Genomic DNA, 12,796 nt, shown 5'->3' on the forward strand with positions numbered 1-12,796 from the left:
AAAGTAATATTGCTAAAAGTAGTGTAGTTGTATTGTAGTGTAGTATTACTGGAAAATAATGCTATGATTATGTTATGAATGTATTTATTTGTAGAATTATTATTATTTTATGCATTACTTGCTCTACAAAACACAAAGACAACCAGAGAGATGGCGACAGACTGCTGTGTGTTGCCAAGCACTTTTTATGAAAAATAATGCAAAAAGATAAATTCTAAATGAATTATTGGCCACTTCGGACATAAAGACGGGCTAAAAATAGCCCTCTTTTCTCCCTCCTCTTATGCACGGTCAGAGGGAAGTTTCTAGGTAAAAAACTTCTTTTGTTTGTTTATTTTCATTGTTTGTCTATTTTATCATGTTATGTGTGTGTGTGTGTGTGTGTGTGTGTGTGTGTGTGTGTGCGTGCGTGCGTGCGTGCGTGCGTGCGTGCGTGCGTGCGTGCGTGCGTGCGTGCGTGCGTGCGTGCGTGCGTGAGTGCGTGCGTCGCTGAGAACTTCTGATGAAGAGTAATGCAAATAAAATACCTGTCAAGTGTAAATGAATTATTTATAGGAAATAAGTATTATGATCAGTAAATAAATGCATTATTGATCAACTCGGACACAAAGGCAAGTGGGAAAATGACCCCTAAGTGCGTAGTGACAGCGAGCTCTCTATGTAAAAAAAAAACCTTTCCCCTTATTTGTCTCATCACTGAGGCCCCACGGAAGAATATAGAGGGACAATGTATAGTTTTTCTTGGGTCATTTTTATTGTTTTATCATTTATAAAGGTTAAAAATTATTTTTGGAAAAGTTGATTTTTCTCGTTTTACCCTGCGTTACGGGTATGGCTGGCGGCACCCTAGCCCGGGGCGTAAGGGTTAATGCAAGTTCCTAATAACAAAATTCAGTTCTTAAAATTATACTCGGTTGTCACCCATATTAATTTCAGTTCAACATTACACAGAGGAAACAAGAAATCGTACTACAGTGATACCCCGATTTACGCGGTCAATTGAACCCACGGGGTACCGCGTAAAACAAAAACCGCGTAAATGAAATAACTGAACATATGGGATTAATTCCAATAGAGACTGGCCCGACCCCCAAACTCCACTTTTTCAGACACAATACCTACGTTGTAGTAAAAATAACATCTTAATTTTATGATGGTATGCACACACAATTAATAATTAAGAGAAATATCAATAATATTAGGTTTTTTAACACTTACATTAGTAGAAAAGATGGCTGGGCACACGAGGATGGGGGGTTGGTTCCGAGGCAGAGGGCAGATTATTGGCCCTCACCTGTATCACTTGTATCAATTGTATCACTATCCACCACAGATGCTTGCAGGGCCTCTTTGTCAAACCCCTCAAAGTCCATATTAGTCCATATCCTCACTACCACTATCACTGACTTGGGCCAGCTGTGGTGGGTGGCGGGTGAAGAACTCGGTAATGTTTTGATGACTGGGTGACCTTGTGCGCATCCTGCCCGCGCCGCTTCCCGCGTATATGAGTAGATGCACCGCGTAAAATGATATTCCGGTTCTGGCGAGGTACCGCGTAAATGTAGAATCGCATAAAGCGAAACCGTGTAAATCGGGGTATTACTGTAAACCCCTAATGAGTGTAACACAGTTCTTGCCACTATGTATAAGAACTCCAGTTCCATAAATATATTGAAAAATAATTTTCAAACATTATTTTAAGAACTAATTTTAAAATTTCATCTGCAAGTACTGTACCTGCATACTGTACACTTATTTTGTAACTGTGATTCTTCTCTATAAAAATAATGGTTCTGCCACATTGTGGCAGACTACAAAATAATATAGCAAATAGAGTTCTTAGCACTTTTGACTGAGGGTGGGAGGAACTCATGAGGTGGGCAGCAGAGCAGGATTTGGGGCAAGAGACAATTTTTTTCAATAGTCTATCATTCAGTGCATTTGGCCTTCACATACTAATGCACCTAAAATAGAGGCAGACCCCTATTTGTGAAGATCTGGTTTAAAATTTGCTGATGACACTAAAATAGGGCGTGTAATTAAATCTGATGAGGACTCCGCAAACCACAGGAAGATCTAAAAAAAAAAATTGAATGGTCTGAAAAATGGCAGATGAAATTCAATGTGAACAAATGTAAAGTACTCAGTTTAGGAGATGTAAACAGGGAAACCAGATACCAGATGAACAACGATGTTATTGAGAAATCAGACTGCGAGAAAGATTTAGGAGTAATGATAAGTAGGAATCTTAAGCCAAGTATACAATGTGTTTTTGCTCGAAACAAGGCTAATAAAGTACTTGGATTTATGCAAAGGAGTATTAGTTACAAGACTAACGAGGTCATCCTAAAACTATATCTTGCACTTGTGAGACCACACCTGGATTACGCATTTCAATTCTGGTCACCGTATTACAGAATGGATATAGAATCCTTAGAAAGAATTCAGAGGAGAATGACAAGACTAATCCCGGGCATTAGGAACCTTGAGTACAGAGACAGGTTAAAGCATCTTAATTTTCACCCCCTCGAGAGACGTAGAGTGAGGGGAGATATGATAGAGGTGTATAAATGGAAGTCAGGGCTAAACAAAGGAGACATTACAAAGGTACTCAAATTATCCAACCAGGAGTGAACTCGTAACAATGGTTTTAAATTAGACAAATATAGATTTAGGCACGAAAAAGGCAAACATTGGTTTGGAAATAGAGCAGTGGACGAGTGGAACAAGTTACCAAATACCACCATTAACTCGAATACGCTGGAAAGCTTCAAACATAGGTTGGATGGATATATGAGCAATAGGGGTTGGATGTAAATGGGACTGCCCAGTATGGGCCAATAGGCCCGCTACAGTTTCCTCTATTCTTATGTTCCTTTGTTCCGGGCTATGATTTACATACTGTACCTAAGAAAAATCTGGTTACATTTTGTTTTCTTTTTCACAGCATCAGAAGATGCCTAGTTGCTGACACAGGCATCTCGGGGCTCTCCGTCAGTTTATAAAGACAAACTAAAAACAAAATCTAGTACAGTATTACCCCGCTTTACACGGTTTCACTTTCCACGATTTCTCATTTACGCGGTACCTTGCCAGAACCGGACTTTCACTTTCCGCGGTGCATCTACTCATATACGCGGTGAAGTATAATTTTTTTTTTTTTTTTTAGCTCATAAAATTCATACAAATTACCCAGCCAGAATATAATTTACATTGCTGGAATTCTTACAATATGATGATCATTTTGAATATAAACATCATGGATTTTGCATTAGACATACAAATTTTAGATCTAATGTAATAACTTGGTTTACACAAAACAAATATTTTATCTTTTGTGCAAAATATATGAAGTTTACATTCAAAATATTCCCTGACCTGCAAGGAATCCAGAAATGTCAATTATATTATCCTAACTTTAGTTTGAGGTATTATTTATTACTAAAAGTTAAAATCTAGTATTTTCACCTAACATTTCTCTGGTAGGGAGGGAAGGTGGGGGGTGGAGGGGAGGGTTGGGACCGACCGACCCAGCTGGCATGAGTGTGAGGAGGGGGGGAGGCAAGGTGGGGTACTTTGATTGACAGATAGTGTCGTGAAGAATATTTTTTTTTATTAACTGAAGATATTTGTTTTAGCTCATAAAATTCATACAAATTACTCGACCAGAATATAATTTACATTGCTGGAATTCTTACAATATGATGATTATTTTGAATATAAACATCATGGATTTTGCATTAGACATACAAATTTTAGATCTAATGTAATAATTTGGTTTACACAAAGCAAATATTTTATCTTTTGTGCAAAATATATGAAGTTTTCATTCAAAATATTCCCTGACCTGCAAGGAATCCAGAAATGTCAGTTATATTATCCTATCTTTAGTCTGAGGTATTATTTATTACTAAATGTTAAAATCTAGTGTTTTCACCCAACATTTCTCAGAGAGGTAGGAGCTAGTGAGCTGGGAAGAGGGGGAGGGGGATTTGAGTCCATTATTTGAATGGACATTAACCTGGCGACTGTATTTCTCTTAAATATTAATTGTGTGAGCATACCATCATAAAATTTAGATGTTATTTTTACTACACATAGGTATTGTGTCGGAAAAAGTGGAGTTTGGGGGTCGGGCCAGTCTCTATTGGAATTAATCCCATATGTTCTGTTGTTCACTTTACGCGGTTTTCACTTTCCTGCGGTACCCTGTGGGTTCAATTGACCGCGTAAATCGGGGTACTACTGTATTTACTTTATTGAGAGTGGTTAACTAAGCTAAAAATCAAATATACTCTAGTATACTTAGTATTTTATTTATCATGGGTCAAAAGTAATGCTAGGTGAAGCAGTGGTAAGAGGTTGATATATCAAGGTATGGTATTTTGACTGTGGGCATGTTGATGTGTTTAGTACTGTATCTCAGAGTTTGATCTTTTGTGAGTGGAAAGAACAAAATGCTAAATGAATAAGTTTAGTGTGTTTTTTTTTCAGTTAAAAATCTCATCAAAAGTGAAACCCAGAAAAGTAAAACATCTCAAAATGTATGTACAGTGCAGTAGACTCACTGTTGTTGTCACTACAAAATTAAAACAATATATCTTGGCAAGGCCTCACAGTCTTGCACTACTATTTCATGATGCACTTCACTTATTAAGTTTATTGGCTTATAATTATTATGGATGCCAAAAACTCATTAAAAATGTTCTGTAGCATTTTAAGATGTTTCAGGGAAAGTTTTTTAATATGTATTTAAGTAATTATTAGATGTTTTAATTGCCTGTATGTCGGCCTGGCGAGTCAATGCTAGGCATTTACATACCTAGGTATGAAGTTAGACGTAGCATTCTGGACTTACATCACAAAAACTCGTTTTTAGAAAAAAAACGGCTTTTTCTATGAACGAATCTCATCTTTTATACTAGTAGTCTATGGGACTGATTTATGAAAAATAATTTTCAAAAGGTTTTCAGGAGTGGAACCCTTTTGTGAATTTTCAGGAAAGAAATCCTTTCATAAATCAAGGGCATCCTGTATGTAGATTTTCTTTATCCAAGGAGTAAGTCTTAATACTGTATTTATTTATTTATTTATTTATTATTATTTTTTTTTAATGTGACCAATATATACCAAAACATCCACCATAGTGTACTTTGTTATCAATATTTTTATATTTATGATGATCAATGAATTGGATAGTGTCAGAATTTGTGAATTTAGTTGTTTAAGGAAATGTTTTACAGAGAAGAACAATTAAGTACAGTACTGTACTACACTCACAACAAATAACATAACTCAGTTTTACATTATTGAAAAATTTATAAAGTACAATACTGTACCATACTTGGGAATTATTCAGAAACTATCATTTGTCAGAAAAAATTAAAGTTCATAAAGTCTTCTTTACTATATTTGCTTAAATTTTAATTTTCTAAACTGAGTTTGGGAAATGACTAAGCTTAAATATTTTTCTACTGCAATTAGATGTTTTACTGACCAGTAGATCTAATCACTCTACAGCAATAATTATCATTCTCTGGTGTTATGGTAAGGGAATTTGTTGTTTTGTGTGTTGTACAAGTACTTTGGTTTTGTGTGTTAAAATGTAACCATAAATGAAGTGATTACTGAAGTAATGCCTGTGATACAAGATATTTTATGTGAATCTAAAAATAAAAGTGAGCACTAAATATTATTAGTCATTGTAGTTTTTTATTCCATTAGATATTGTACAATGTAATTAAAATTTTTAAATACATTTAACATGACCTACACTTAATACAGTATCCGTAACATTTATTATAGACACAGCATATCTAAGGAAAGAATAACAAAAACACGAAGAGGCTCCTCAATGGAAGTTCAAGTAGTATACAAAAAGAGCTAAGGTAAGCTATCATTAAAATTGTACAGGTAACATATTTATCATTGTCTATTACCGTACCTACTTTAATGCATTAAGGTAAACTTAACTGCTTCCACCTACACCACTGTTTACATTCTCATAAAATCTCACTTTGTTTTAGTATCACAGTTTGCTCTTACACCAACAAGTACTATACCTTACATACCTCTTCAGCAGGTACACTGTACTAGTGTTACAACATTCTAGTCCAAATTGTGAGAAAAAATTAAAACATTCTGAAAGGTTACCAACTTCAATGCACTTTTTCTTTATTCATCCGTGACTTCAATTAATCTAGGAATTTGTGATACAGTACAGTACTTATTTAGGCTGCCTGTGCTGGGCATCCAAACTTGGGTTCAGCGACCTGGCTGAGTGGATACACACTAACTTTATGTCTGAAGAAAACGTTTACACAAGGCGTGTTTGTCATGGTCACAATGGCATGGCTGGTCTGTTTGAAACCTGATGATTCATATTATGCTCCACGCCCTCAAGACATGTGGATAACCGGCGAGTTATCCCTAGGAAGAAACACGTTTTCTCTAGCTTAGGTGCCATCCATTTTCTCTGACTTCATTAAACCAACCTCTCTAAAGTAAATTTGAATGTGAGAGAGAACACCATTGTTTTGAGTCAACTTAGATATGTCTGATTACAGATAAAGCATTCAAGATCCTTTGTGAGTGATGTTGAAAGCTTCAACTGTCTTTATTGTTCGTAAAACTTGTCAAGTAAGTGAGTGTCGAATCTGCCAGTATGAATGGCATCCCGTGATATCGTCCTTGCGGATAGCCATGAGTTTCCAATTGCTACTGAAGTTAGATTATTTTGATGCCCAAATATCAGAAAATCTGATATTTGTAGTTAAGTTAGTGTCAGTTGTCAATTTAAGAAAATCGTTAATCTCTTGAAAAGAATATGTCACACTCTTATCTCCAAGATCTCAACGTACGTATACCCATAGAGGGTCCTCGTCTAAAAATCCCGCTGATGTTGTGAGAAGGACATTAACAGCGTGCGTATTTGATGCCCATTTCACTTTTTCCTGGCAAGCTCAATTGCTGATTAGATTATAAAAATAGACATAAGAAATTCACCTGACCCACGACACTGATTTTCAAAGTTGAATGTACAGCGACTGAGTTGAATCAAATTTCTGTCGTTTGAGATTAACCTTTCTGGCATGCCTGCGCAAGCCTGAGTTGCCAGATGCCCATATATAAATGAATGCACGAGGAAGACTCACACGATCGTGACTCTTCCTTAACGTATCTCCAGGTGTGTGAATGATTGTTTCCCGGCGCCATGTAAAGTCAGTTTAACTCAGTTGAATTTTGTGAATATCAGTGTTCATGTTTTAACATAGTGAAATGATCATGGGCCAAATATAATTAAAGTAACGTAAGTATCGTCTGTATTGTTGCCAGACGGATGTTATGTGTAGTTGAAGTTAGACCATTTTAACACGCTCGTGACTCTTCCTCAACGCATCTCCAGGCATAGAGTGGGTGCTAGCTGAATACCCAGCAGGTACCGGGGACCGGTAGCTGCATTCCAGCTGGCTGTCTTGAAGGATGTCGTTAATTCGGCACGATTGAATTGAGTGAGTCTGCAACCAAGCTAACAACGCGCTTCGTTTGTTGGTGTGACACCAGTGTGAATCCCTGGTGTATTCCTCAGTTACAGTATAGGGGCCAAAGTATTATTGTTATACCTGATTGGGGATAACTAGCAGAAATATAGTTATCCCATGTTGAATATTGAACCCCTAAATATTAATGTCACCAGTAATAACATTTGTTATGTGGGTTGTGTGTACATCATTCATATGTACTACCAACTGAGTTCTAGTGAAGGTGCCACATGTAAGCTTGTCATGTGGTGTGTTCTTTTAAGTGTACAACCAGTAATGATGTTGAGAATGGTAGAAAAGCACTAATTTGGTAAATGAACTAGGGTGAACTGGAATCAACTGCAATGCACAATGTCAGTTTGGGAATCAAACCCACGTGGAGAAACTCTTTAAAATAGTAGTCTCGACGCTGACTCATACCGGTATTTTCTATTACTTATAACTTTAAGAGAAAGTCTATAGGCACCATAATGGTGCTGTTTTTATATAAAGTGTCTTTTAATGTGCGTTTGATATCTATAAATAAAGTCAGCTTCATCAAATTAAAGGAAAATAAAACATTTGTCATAATCATTATATTGTCAATGTTATAAAATTTTATTTGGAATTCTGACAACAAATACATTGGAAAAAAATAATTATAAATCCGTAACTCTCAATACATATACAGTCAACCCTCACTTTACGCGGTCCCACATTCCGCGTTTCCACGTTTATGCAGTGCCCTGCCAGAACCCAGGATGCTCACAATACGCGGTGGGTGTACCCCTTTACACGGTGAAGTATAATTTTTTTTAATTTAGCTCATAAAATTCATACAAATTATCCGGCCAGAATATAATTTACATTGCTGGAATTCTTACAATGTGATGATCATTTTGAATATAAACATCATAGATTTTGCATTAGACATACAAATTTTAGATATAATGTTTACTCTTGAGTAAATATGTTATCTTTTGTGCAAAATATATGATATTTATATTCAAAATATTCCTGGTCTTACAAGGAATCCAGCAATGTCAATTATATTATCCTAACTTTAGTCTGATTTATTATTTATTACTAAAAAGGTAAAGTCTGGTATTCCCACACATTTATCTAGTAGGGACGTTGGTGGGGGGTGGGAGGGACCGGCGACCGACCATCTGTTATCGTGTGAATATTTTTTTTTTTTTTTATGAACTGAAGATTTTTATTTTAGCTCATAAAATTCATACAAATTACCCGGCCAGAATATAATTTACATTGCTGGAATACTTACAATTTGGTGATCATTTTGAATATAAACATCATATATTTTGCATTAGACATAAAATTTTTAGATAAAATGTTTAATCTGAGTAAGTAAGTTATCTTTTGTGCAAAATATATGACGTTTATATTCAAAATATTCCTGGTCTTACAAGGAATCCAGCAATGTCAATTATATTATCCTAACTTTAATCTGAGGTATTATTTAATACAAAATGTTAAAATCTAAATTTTTCACCCAACATCTCTTGAAGGGAGGATTGGTGGGGGGTGGGGGGGAGGGTTGGGACTGACCGCGCGGTTGGAAGAGGGGGGGAGGCAAGGTGGGGTACTTTGATTGACAGATAGTGTCGTGAAGAATATTTTTTTTTTTTTATTAACTGAAGATATTTGTTTTAGCTCATAAAATTCATACAAATTACCCGGCCAGAATATAATTTACATTGCTGGAATTCTTACAATTTGGTGATCATTTTGAATATAAACATCATATATTTTGCATTAGACATAAAATTTTTAGATAAAATGTTTAATCTGAGTAAGTATGTTATCTTTTGTGAAAAATATATGACATTTATATTCAAAATATTCCTGGTCTTACAAGGAATCCAGCAATGTCAATTATATTATCCTAACTTTAGTTTGAGGTATTATTTATTACTATACCTGGTTTTCCCCCCAAAATTTCTCAGAGAGGGAAGAGCCAGCAGTGTAGTGTGAGAGGGGGAGGGAGTCGTGTCCATTATTTGAATGGACATTAACTTGGCGACTGTATTTCTCTATTTCTCTTAAGTATTAATTGTGTTCATGTACCATCATAAAATTAAGATGTTATTTTTACTACAACATAGTTATGTGTCGTCAAAAAGTGGAGTTTGGGGATCGGCCTGGACTCCATTTCAATTAATCCCATATGTTATGTTATTCACTTTACGCGTTTCTCGCTTTCCACGGTACCCTCCGGGTTACATTAACCGCGTAAAGTGAGGGTTAACTGTACAGTATGACAATCGCCCAGTGTAGCAATATGAAGAGCACACACATAAAAAAATAAACTAATTTATACACACCTCTAAAAGCACAAAATAACAATTGTGGGTTATAAGAAATTCTAAACACAGAGCATTAAGTAATATATGTACCTAAAATACATTTATAATATAAAAACAATCCTAATAACATATATTATTTCATATTCTGAAGCCTCAATGATCATCATCTTTAATCCTGCAACTGAAGAAAATTTTCAGCAGTTTAAAATGCTGAGAAATTCCATCACATGAAAGGTGACAATGACCATTAACATAATACTTATAAAACACATTAAAACATTTATATTAACTTTTTTCCATATTGCAATTATTTAGTAAATATAGTAAGTCCTCGCTTAACGTAGTGGTTCCATTCCTGAAAACCGCGGCGTTAACGGAATAAATTTCCCCCATAAGAAACTAGATAAAATACAGGAGTTACGTTCCCCAGCCTCCCTTTGCCCCATAAAATACATTACATATACATAAATTATATTGAATTTTTATAGAAAGTAGTATATATTATACATCCAAAAAGATATATACAGGTGCTTCTCTACTTAAGAACATTCAACTTACAAACTTTCAGAGATACAAACATCATCACTGAGGAGGGTTACCTGCCAGAACAGGTGTTTAATGTGGATGAGACTGGATTATTTTGAAGAAAATTCCAGATAGAACAAACATTACCTAAGAAGAGAAGAGTGAGCCAGGTTTTAAGGCTGTATTAAAGGGTATAACTGTACTAAATATCCATAATTTTTTCATTTTTTACAATATGTTTGGTATCTACAAGAGTAAAGATGGACTTACAAACAAGCCTGAGGAACATAACTCGTTCATAAGTAGAAGAGCTCCTGTAAACTAAATCATTTTGTATTGTACTCACTGATGGACGGAGGTGGAGCGAGTGTGTGGTGGGTAGTGGAGAGGAGGAGGGTGGGAGAGGAGGAGGGTGGGAGAAGAGGAGGGTGGGAGAGGAGGAAGGTGGCGAGTCACTGAGACCCGGAGGGTGGCGGCTCCTCCCGCTCTGACTGGGTGAGAGGTGATGCGCCATACAAAGTAGACCGTGATGACGTTATACCGAATCGGTGGGACGTTGTCCGAATCATGGGTATCTAAAGAGTAGCGACGTTATAACGAAACAACATTGTCGGGGGCAACGTTAAACGAGGACTTACTGTAATAATAAAAATATTCGTGGAGACAGTATTGAATAACCCTTGTACTGTAACATGGACAACATATACAGTAGGTCTGAGAATATCAAAGTCATCAAAAATAATATAGGTTCCAAGATAGTAATTAGTTTTATCTAATTCAATATTACTGTGTATATGTATGCTTAAAACTGCAGATATACTTCACAACATTGTATCTACAGTAGCTAACACAGTGATGAAATACATGAAGTCTAGTAAACACAGCAGCATTGTTTTTCTTTGGAGTAAGCAATTAACAGTGAGAACTAACTCCTCTATCCATTTAAAAAACTGATTTCATGTAAGTGCATGTACCATAGATGCATATCCTTCAACACAGTACACCATGTCTCTTGAGCAACATCCAGTTAGGGTGCCTATTTTATGATAGTCTCAGGAGTGTTTCTGACTTTATGCATTTTTGGCTTTACTTTGTATGTATTTTTCTGTGAGTTGGAACCAATTACCCAATATCCCATTGAAATAATGGATTCGGTTAACGAACGACTCTGTGGAACGAATTGTGTTCGTTAACTGATGGACCACTGTATAAGAAAAATAGCATTTATATACACAACATGCCCCAAGATTTAGCAAATAAATAGATACAGTGGGGTATGCTATAACGAATGGATTCTACTACGAATATTCCTATAACGAACGGTTTTACCTATAAAATTGAGAATGCTATAACGAACGAAACTCCTAAAACAATTTTTTTTTTTTTTTTTTAACTAATTTATTGTCTTTTTTATTACAAGTATTAATGATATTCTTTATTTCAGGGGTTTAGATGCATATTTATGCACTTTTTTAAAAATTTTACAATTCTATATTATATTTTTCAGTGTTAAGTGGTTGTATTTGGGGGCCTGGAACGGATTAATCCTATAACGAACGAATGCTATTACGAACAAGGTTCTAGAACCAATTAGATTCGTTATAGCATACCCCACTGTAGTCATTAAGTTATTCTGTTCTGTTGCTTGGGAAAGTATTGCTCAAATTCCAGGATAAAGAATTACTGATGATCTAATCCAATGGTTTTAAACCTTTACTGTTTTGGATCCTCCTGACCACCTAGACTCAGCAGTGAACCAACATGAAGATTCTAACATTGCATTTTTTTATTTTGCATGGTTCCCAAGCACCATTGACATAAATTTTCATTATTTACTGAAACTGAATACTGTACTGTACAATGACATTAGAAGAAAATTCCACAACTACTTCAGCACAGCAACTGGGATGGCAAGATCTGAGTCACAGTGAGACAATACTGTAGGTCATGATCCAGTGAACATACGAGCTTCCTTGACTTTACCTTAATGACAACAATAGTGGAAACCCATGCTTTGTATAGGTATACATATCATGGGTAAGGTAACACTTATTAATACTGATTCCACATAGAACTAGATAACAACTAATCTTATCAGACTGTTCCAGAAATTTATCCTTTGTTCATGAATCAATGATGAGGTAGCCAAATTCCTCTGATGCCACATTGATATAATCCAGAATATCGCACTTGGGAGAAAAATGGAATGTAAATTACAGCATTTACTGTACATCTTTACTTACTCTAACTTCAGAAACTAGGCTGTTTCACTTTCAGTGATTTCAAGTGCAGTCCAACTGACTACTGTAGACCCCAATTGATTTATGTAACTTTTTTGGAATATTGTACTGTAATCATCTAGCCATAAAGAGGGAATACGAAGCAAAATATTAATAGATAGTATGATAAATAATTAAATAACAG

Source organism: Homarus americanus, unplaced genomic scaffold (assembly GCF_018991925.1).
Source record: "Homarus americanus isolate GMGI-L3 unplaced genomic scaffold, GMGI_Hamer_2.0 scaffold11022, whole genome shotgun sequence".
Classification (NCBI taxonomy): domain Eukaryota; kingdom Metazoa; phylum Arthropoda; class Malacostraca; order Decapoda; family Nephropidae; genus Homarus; species Homarus americanus.